Source organism: Oryx dammah, unplaced genomic scaffold, assembly GCF_014754425.2.
Source record: "Oryx dammah isolate SB20612 unplaced genomic scaffold, SCBI_Odam_1.1 HiC_scaffold_2, whole genome shotgun sequence".
Classification (NCBI taxonomy): Eukaryota; Metazoa; Chordata; class Mammalia; order Artiodactyla; family Bovidae; genus Oryx; species Oryx dammah.
This window is the reverse complement of record NW_024070186.1, coordinates 7,830,524-7,839,367: the sequence shown is the minus strand read 5'-3', so window position 1 is coordinate 7,839,367 and position 8,844 is coordinate 7,830,524.

The following is an 8,844-nucleotide window of genomic DNA, read 5'->3' as shown; positions in this document are numbered from 1 at the left end:
TTCTTTCTTGTTCTTGGAGCTGGTATCTATCAGAGACCCGCCCCCCCTCCCAGCTCAGTCAACAGCTTGGACAGAGCTGGAGGTACAGCGAGTATCTGTTGGAATATGGATTAGAAATCCAGCCGTAGGACACAGGTGAAGGAAATTTTAATGAGAAAGGAGTATATGAGAATAGTCCTCAAGAACTCAGGGATGTAAAGAAGGAAACAAACACTTGTTGGATGTCTGCTAGGCTCCTGGTATTCTGGTCTTCCTGCTACACACTTATCTCTGAAATGATGTGTGGTAAGAAGCCTATTTTATGATATTCCCAAGATTTAGAACCTGGGCTATTAGGTTAAAAACTATAGGGACGTAGGGTCTGTTTTTTCCCCCTCCTAATTACCAGTAATTCATTCTAGAAAATTTGAAAAAAAGGTACAAACAAGAGGAATATCACATACCATTGTTCCACCCTGTGACAAATATTACAAAAATTTATTTTAACATATAAAGTTTTAATTACAAGACTTAAATCATACTGAATCTACTGCTTTGTCTCTTCTTTTATCCTGCGTCCTATCTTGACGTGATTTGTTGAGTGTTTTAGTTGAGCCTCCACTGTTGGATAGTTAGGTGTTTCCAACATTTCAACTTATGGATGACCTTGAGGGGAGTCACTCAAAGGGTGACGGGTTGACTGGGGCAAGCGTTGAAAGAGAAGGAGACAGCCTGAGAAAGACTAGATTCCGGTGGGAAAATCATAGCTTTCCTCCACTATTTGAAGGTTGGTATTTTGAGGAAACTTGGTCTGTGTAGTCCCAAAAGGTACAATTTAGAAAGAGTGGGTGGAAAGTGTGGGGCAATCAATTCATGGTGTGTACAGTTCAGGGAAGTTGAAGGCAGGAGGAGAAGGGGACGACAGAGGATGAGATGGTTGGATGGCATCACTGACTCAATGGACATGAGTTTGAGTAAGCTCCGGGAGATGGTGAAGGACAGGGAAGCCTGGCATGATGCCTTGATGTAGTCCGTGGAGTTGCAAAGAGTCAGACACAAATGGGCGACTGAACAACAACAACAACTGTTTCAGGAGGTAGTATGTTTCCAGCTCATAAATACATTTTAACATAGGCTAAAAATCACTTACGTTTACAGCAAGAGGACCTGAGAGTTTTGAAAACACAGAAATAATTATTTTTTGAAAGGGACATCTTAGAAAAAGCTTCAAAAACAAACATTTGCAGGAAAATCTCTTATTTATTATTATTTATATCAGGGCCAACATTTATATAATGACTTATAGTTCACAAAGTATTAGAAAGAATCCCCCTAAAGAAATGAGAGAACAGGGAATTCCCTGGAGGTCCAGTTAGGTTAGGACTCTGGGCTTCCACTGCAGGGGGCACAAGTTCAATCCCTGGTCGGGAACTAAGATCCCACACGCATGGTGTGGCCAAAATAAATAAAGAAAATGAAAGAACAAGTTCAGAGAGGTTAAGTAAACCACCCAAGTCCTGCCTCTGGGAGGTAGTGGAAATGCCCCTGTTCACTGTCTCTGCAATCACTCTCTTTCCTTGTTGCTTTTGTTACTGTATCAAGGTCACCAGTCCCTTCCTGAAAATCCAGACTCACAGGACTTTGCCTGTGCCGTGCTTTGCTGCAAGAAAATGAAAATATCCCCAGTGACTAATGCGAACAGAATGCCACTGTGCAGCTAACAGGGAAGGTGTCCTGGGCGTCCTTCCGACTCCACGGCAGCGACCTCACGATCAGGGTGTGACGGGCAGGTGAGGGCGGCTCTCACATCCTAGGATTGATTCCGCGAGGTCTCCGGGGCCTTCTGCTCGGGACAGGCCCCCATCCCTGGCAGTCAGAATGAATGTACCTGCCAAGTTAGCCTTCTGTCTCATATACACCTGTAACCCTGTCAGCTCAGACCTCTGGAATGCTGGCCTTGGAGCCTCCACCCTACTTGCCTAGCTGGAGAGCACACAGTCCAGGAATTGACTCCTGTGTCTAGTGCCCACCGTGAATCTTTGCCTTCCTCTTAAGCCTCTTGGGCTGGGCGACCCGGAACGGACTGTCGGTTCCCTTTTGGCTTCAGGAGAGGCCCAGCCGCATCTTCTGGGGAGCAAACTCCCCACTGCACTCACTCCCGGGGGCCCTGCCCGCTTGGTCTTTCTCACAAAGCGAGTCAGAAGTCCCTCGATGCTGACCCACTTTTCTGAACGCCCTCATTCGGGGCTAGGGGAGCCCCTTCACCGCTGGGTTTCTGACTCTCCCGTTCAGATCCCCTCCCAGACTGCAGGAAGCCTGTGTCCACCGTCCACCGTGGGAGGGACAGGAAGGCCGGAAGCAGATGGCCACCAGGCCAGAGTGAAGTGGATTCCTCCTGCCTTTAACCGTTTCCTGGTTCCAGCTGCCTGCCTGCCTGAACCAGCTCTTGCTGTTTCGCAATTCCACGGTGACTCCATTCTTACAAAAGCATTGACTTGGCTCCCGGTATATGCTAAGCACTGGGGGGTAAGAAAAAAACAAAAAGGATAAGTGAGCTAGGTCTCTGCCCTTAAAGGACTACCTTTCCTCCTGGCAGATGGAAAAGGAAACCTACAAAAAAAGTGCAAGAAGAGAAATGTTTTGATGTCAGGAGGAGACCTTCGGGGGGAGAACGGTGTTCTGGGGGCCTCTCTTGGGGAAGCTTCTGCCAAGGAGGCCTGAGGGATCAGCTCGTGAAAGGACTGGGTGACAGACTGAGGGCTAGGAATGTTATCCCCAAAGCAGTGAGAGTCCTTTAGGCTTTTGACAGTGATAGGAACCTGAATTTGAGAAACTGTCCTCTATAGGCCCGAGAAAGAGGGTGAAGGAGGAACAAGCCCAGAAGCTGGGAGGGGTTTTTAGTCTTTATTTCATTCTTTTCTGTTCTGTTTGAATTTTCAAACCATATGCTTGAATTGTTTTTATTTTATTTAAAAGTTTTTATTTATTTGGCTGTGCTGGGTCTTAGTTGTGGCACGCCAGATCTTCCATCTTTGTTGCAGCATATGGTTCTTTTAGTGGCAGCATGCAGGATTAAGTTCACTGACCAGGAATCGAACCTGGGCCCCCTGCATGGGGAGTATGGAATCTTAGTGACTGGACCAGCAGGGAAGTCTCTTGGATTGTTTTTACTTTTAAAATTAACAGTCATTATAATGGGATTAGTGGCTCTTTCTGTCTTATTCTTTACACACTTCGTGTTATAGATTTAAAAAGGAAACATAATAAATAGTTTTTGCTTTTAAAACTCTGAAGTTGCTTTCAGATGAGGGAAACGACAGGCATGTTTGTTGCCCGTCACGAATATTTTTAGTGCTTGACCATACCCTTAAGCTGCTAACAGCACAAGCAGGTAGAAGGCTATTATTTTTGCATTTGGAATATAGAAGCTAAAAATTTTGTCTGCTGAACATGCCCTAATTTATAGTTTCTCATACTGGAGGTACTTGGGGTGAGCTGTGGACTGTGTAGGAACACTGGTCTGAGAAAAATTGATAAAATAAAACTAGCTCCATGGTAATCACTAACATTACTGTATCTCTTCAGTGGAATTTTCTTCTTCCAACTTTGCCGACTGCAACAATCTTTCCCCTGGCACTAGAGAAATTCTATCCATTTTAAGACCGGAGGAGACCATTTCCCTTTTCTATACAAATCATTAGACAGTTTCCCCTAAAGTTTTATGATTGCCAAAAACCTCGTATAGGGTAGAGGAAAATAGGAAGAAAATTTCAGAAGATCATCATTCATTTAAAAATACAAAACAGGGACTTCACTGGTGGTCCAGTGGTTAAGACTTTGCCTTCCAAAGCAGGGCATGCAGATTCAATCCCTGATTGGGAGCTAAGAGCTCAAAATGGTCCACATCAAAAAATCTTTGAATAAAATAAAAATACAAAACAGTATTTACAAAAAAAAAAAACCAAAATAGTATTTACGATGCGCCAGATATAGTACTAGTGATCAAAGGTGAAAATGTAGGATCCTTGTCCTAAAAGCACTTATAGTTTAGAAACAGACAAGCAAATACAATATGATAAAGTAATGCCACTGCTACATACACAAAAACTGTGTTTTGCATTCGACTGAAGCAAACAGAAAAATATCAGTAAGTGGACATACAAAAAAATACTGTAGGAATATTAAAGGATGTTCACCACATATTAATGCCTACATTAAAACACCGACAAAATAGCCAAAATTCTCAAAAACTGTTGAACTAATGAACCACTGAAGTAAATGGCCTTTGTAGATTTGCAAACCTCTTACCTAATTTTTAATTCCATGTACTTAATTGTCTTTCACAGTTTCATTAGGGCATTTTTCCTCAACCTGTTAATTTTGAGGAAGGTATGATATATATATTTGTGTGTATATATTTATATGCACATATTGGATTGAGAGTCCCTTGTATTGCAAAGAGAAATCACCCCTGAATATTAACTGGAAGGACTAATGCTGAAGCTGAAGCTCCGATACTTTGGCCACCTGATGCAAAAAGACTCGTTGGAAAAGACTTTGATCCTGGGAAAGATTGAAGGCAAAAGGAGAAGGGGACAGCAGAGAATGAGACGGTTAGACAGCATTACTGACTCAATGGACAGGAATTTAAGCAAACTCCAGGAGATAGTGGAGGACAGAGGAGCCTGGCGTGCTGCAGTCCACCGGGTTACAAAGAGTCAGCCATAATTTAGGGACTAAACAACAACAAACAACATACACAAGTGTATTTCTTTTCAAGTTTTGCCAAAATGTAGCAAAATACTGTTTCAAGATATCCTCAAACAGTGCAAATATCCAGTTTAATCCACAATTTCACATTCAACCTTTATCTTGATGTCACAGAATATGAAAATGTTCATGCTAATTCATGAAATAATATTGGCAAACTTTTTTAAAAACAAAACAAAACATTATTTATTTGATTGCTTTGGGTTTTAGTTGCACCATGTAGGCTTAGTTGTCCTGAGGCACGTGGGATCTTAGTTCCCCAACTAGGGTTTGAACCTGCATCCCCTGAGTTGTAGGGTGCTCTTAACCACTGGACCACTGGGGAAGTCCCTGGTAAACATTCTTACAAATGTCTAAAGGAATATTGGATTGTCCTCCTGTTTAAAAATGGCAACATTGGAAATACATCTGGGATAAAATAACCTTGTAGGCAACTTTATGGTGCTAGGAGAATGGCAGTAGAGCACTTGGTCCAGGAGTTAAGAGGAGGCAGGGATGCTGAGGGCAGGGAGGTGGAGCGCAGGGAAGAGGTCTGGGCTGGATCCACTTGAAAGATGGCCACAGACAAATTGACTGGGGTGATGGAAGTCTGGTGCTGATCATATACTAGCTTGAAGTGAAGTGAAGTGAAGTGAAGTGAAAGTCGCTCAGTTGTGTCTGACTCTTTTCGACCCCATAGACAGTAGTCCATGGAATTCTCCAAGCCAGAATACTGGAGTGAGTAGCCTTTCCCTTCTCCAGGGGATCTTTCCAACCCAGGGATCGAACCCAGGTCTCCCACGTTGCAGGTGGATTCTTTATCAGCTGAACCACCAGGGAAGCCCAAGAATACTGGGGTGGGTAGCCTATCCCTTCTCCAGTGGATCTTCCCAATGCAGGAATCCAACCGGGGTCTCCTGCATTGCAGGTGGATTCTTTACCAGCTGAGATACCAGGGAATCCTTGATAGCTCTGCAAAAACCCAATCTCCAAATAACCTTGGATCATTTTGGCGTGCTGCAAAGTAACATAGGCTTTGCAGTTACACATGAGTTTTACGTTTTAAAAATGTTTATTTTTAAAATATTTGGCTGTGCCAGGTCTTAGTTGAGGTGTGCAGAATCTTTTAATTATATATATTATTTTATTTTTCATTGTCCTCGTTCCTCACTGCTTTATGAGAGCTTTCTCCAGTTGCAGCCAGTGAGGCTACTCTTCCTTGTGGTGCATGGGCTTCTTCTTGCAGTGGCTTCTCCTGCTGCAGAGCACAGGCTCTAGAGTCTGTGGGCTCCCGAGTTCTAGAGCACCGGCTCAGTAGTTGTGGTGCTCGGGCTTTAGTTCCTCCACAGCATGTGGGAGCTTCCTGGATCAGGGGTCAAACCCATGTCCTCTGCATTGGCAGGTGAATTCTTATTCAGTTACCACCAGGGAAGTCCTACACATGAGTTTAAATCTTGACTTTACCTCTTAATGGTGGTGTGTTGGGCAAGTTACTTAATTATTCAGGACTTGTTTTCTCACGGGTATAATGGGAATGTCACACTGTTGAGGCTTGTTGCTGTTGTTCAGTCACTAAGTCGTGTCCAACTTTTTGAGACCCCATGGACTGCAGCACTCCAGGCTCACCTGTCCTTCACCATCTCACAGAATGTGCTCAAACTCACGTCCATTGAGTCAGTGATGCCATCCAACCACCTCATCCTCTGTCACTGCCTTCTCCTCCTGCCTTCAACCTTTTCCAGCAACAGGGTCTTTTCCAATGAATCAGCTCCTCAAATGAGATGGCCAAAGTACTGGAGCTTCAGCTTCAACATCAGGTCTTCCAATGAATATTCAGGGTTGATTTCCTTTAGGATTGACTGGTTTGCTCTCCTTGCAGTCCAAAGTACTCCTTAGAATGTGCTGGTTATGTGCAGGCTGTTACTATCTGTGATTTGAGGGTCTTTACCTTTAGAGGTTAACTTCTATGGATACATAGATTTGTAATACATCTGGCAGTGGACGTGATGGGAAGATTCTCAGATTAGAGCAAGGATTTAATCATGGAACCTGGTCAAGACTAAACTGGCGTCTGTACCTGAGTCCTTCCTGCCTACATGTGTTCACTTGTTTGGGATCAACATAATTAACAGGTTGCTTTTAGATGAAGCATTCCAACCTGGACATGACAGTTTATTGATCCGTGTTGTGTAACTCAGTCACACTGGGAGGAAGGAGTGGGATGGGGGACAGAGACGGTGCAGCCTTCCAGGTGCGAAGATCAGCAATGCCTTTTATCACTGCAGGACTGTAAACTCAAAACTCTGCCTCACCCTGATAATCTTCCAGGTGGACTTGACTGAAACCAAGGGCAAGTTTCTTGAGACATTGTCATATACTTTTCAGTTATCTAGAAGATTAATTTGGCAAGTTTCCTTCATTACCAGCAATAAAAAAATTGACTCCCATTTAACGCTGAAGGTTGCAAATGCTTAAGTGCTCGGATAGAAGTGAAACTGTGGTGAACCCGTGGGGGTGGGGAGCCGGGCGAAGAGAAGCAGGAGACCGGGATTTGGTTGCACGGTGGGAACGGAAGCTTGGGCAGAATCAAGGCAGCAATCTCTCACCCCTAATAGGGACACTCTTGGCCACCTCATTCAAAACAATCAAGTTGAATGCGAACTTTAATTACGTTAGCAGGTCAATTTTTGAAAAAGTCAGTGCTCCAAAGAACTTTTGATAGTCATAGCAACTTTTGATATCATGAGAATCAGTCTGAAGTAACCTATTTGCCTACTTTTCGTCTAATTTAGTCTTGGATTGTGCTAACTTGAATGGGTGCCTTAGTATATTAGGGTTCTAATACCTGCAGGAGGGTAATATTTGTGAAAAAAAACTTGTCTTTCCTCCAGTCACAAAGGATAGAGACTAATATTTATTACAGAGCTGTTCTTTTCTCACCCCGTCCCATCTGTACTAAAAGTATTTTTTTTATTTTTAATTGGGAGTATAATTGATTTACAATGCTTAGTTCCAGTTGTACAGCAAAGCAAATCAGTTATACATAAAAACATATCCACTCTTCTTATAAGATTCTTTCCCCATATAGGCCATGGGTTTGTTTCTCTGTACACCTAGGATTCCGTTTGCCACTGTACTTGTGAACAGCAAAGGAAAAAAAAAAGGATATGAACACTATCATCGAAGATGGCAAAATCCAGCTTAGAAGTAAATAAATTGTTGGACTTGCAGTAAAATACTATGTACAGTATCCTTTTTTAGCACAATATCAAGTGCCACTTTACTAACATTGGTACAAAATACGTTTTTTCAGCCAGTGACTGCCTGCTAATTACAAAGTAGCTAGTACAGCATGGCTACTAATATACCTAGGTTTTAAAGCCTGGGGGCTGGGGCTGGGGGTGGGGGGCTGTGCACACTTCTCAATATTTAGCCAGGCGGAAGGGACAGACAGAAAAAAGAGAAACAAAGGCCAGAATATTAATAAAGAATTGTGGACGAATTGAGAATCTGGAAACTGAGCTGTTGCGTGAAAGAGATAATGAGGGAGTTGAACGAGGATACAGTGATCGCTTTGAGCAGATTAATTTTCGGGGCATTCCGATGGGGAAAGAAGGCTGCGCCCCGAACGGGATGGGGTGGGTGGGTTTGAAATCCGTGGGAAAGCCTGGAGTGCTTATGATGGTTCCGTCCGTCATTTCTGAACGCCGGCGCCGGCCGCTGCAAAGATCGAGCGCCAGGGTTTAAGCGAGGCGTCGGTCGCAGTGGCATCCCGGAACGGGGCGAAGCGTCCGGAATTCCTGAGATGTCTGAAGCGCGGAGGCGGCCTCTTCCCCACCCCCCGCCGCCGCCGCCGCCGCAGCCGCAGCCTCCGTGGGCATCTTTTCCCGCGAGTGGGGCACGCGAGCCCGTCCGAGCGCAGCCTGAGCCCGCGGGCGGGCGCGGCCGACGGCGCGCTCCCCAGGGATGCAGGTGAGCAGCCTCAGCCCCGGGAACTCGGGGGGCGGGGGGCGCCCCGGGTCCTCCCCGCCCCCTCCCCCACCCAGGCGCGGGCGGGGCTGCACGCGCGCGACGCGGAAGTGCCGGGCTCCGCGGGCGGCGGCGGCGCGCAGGCCG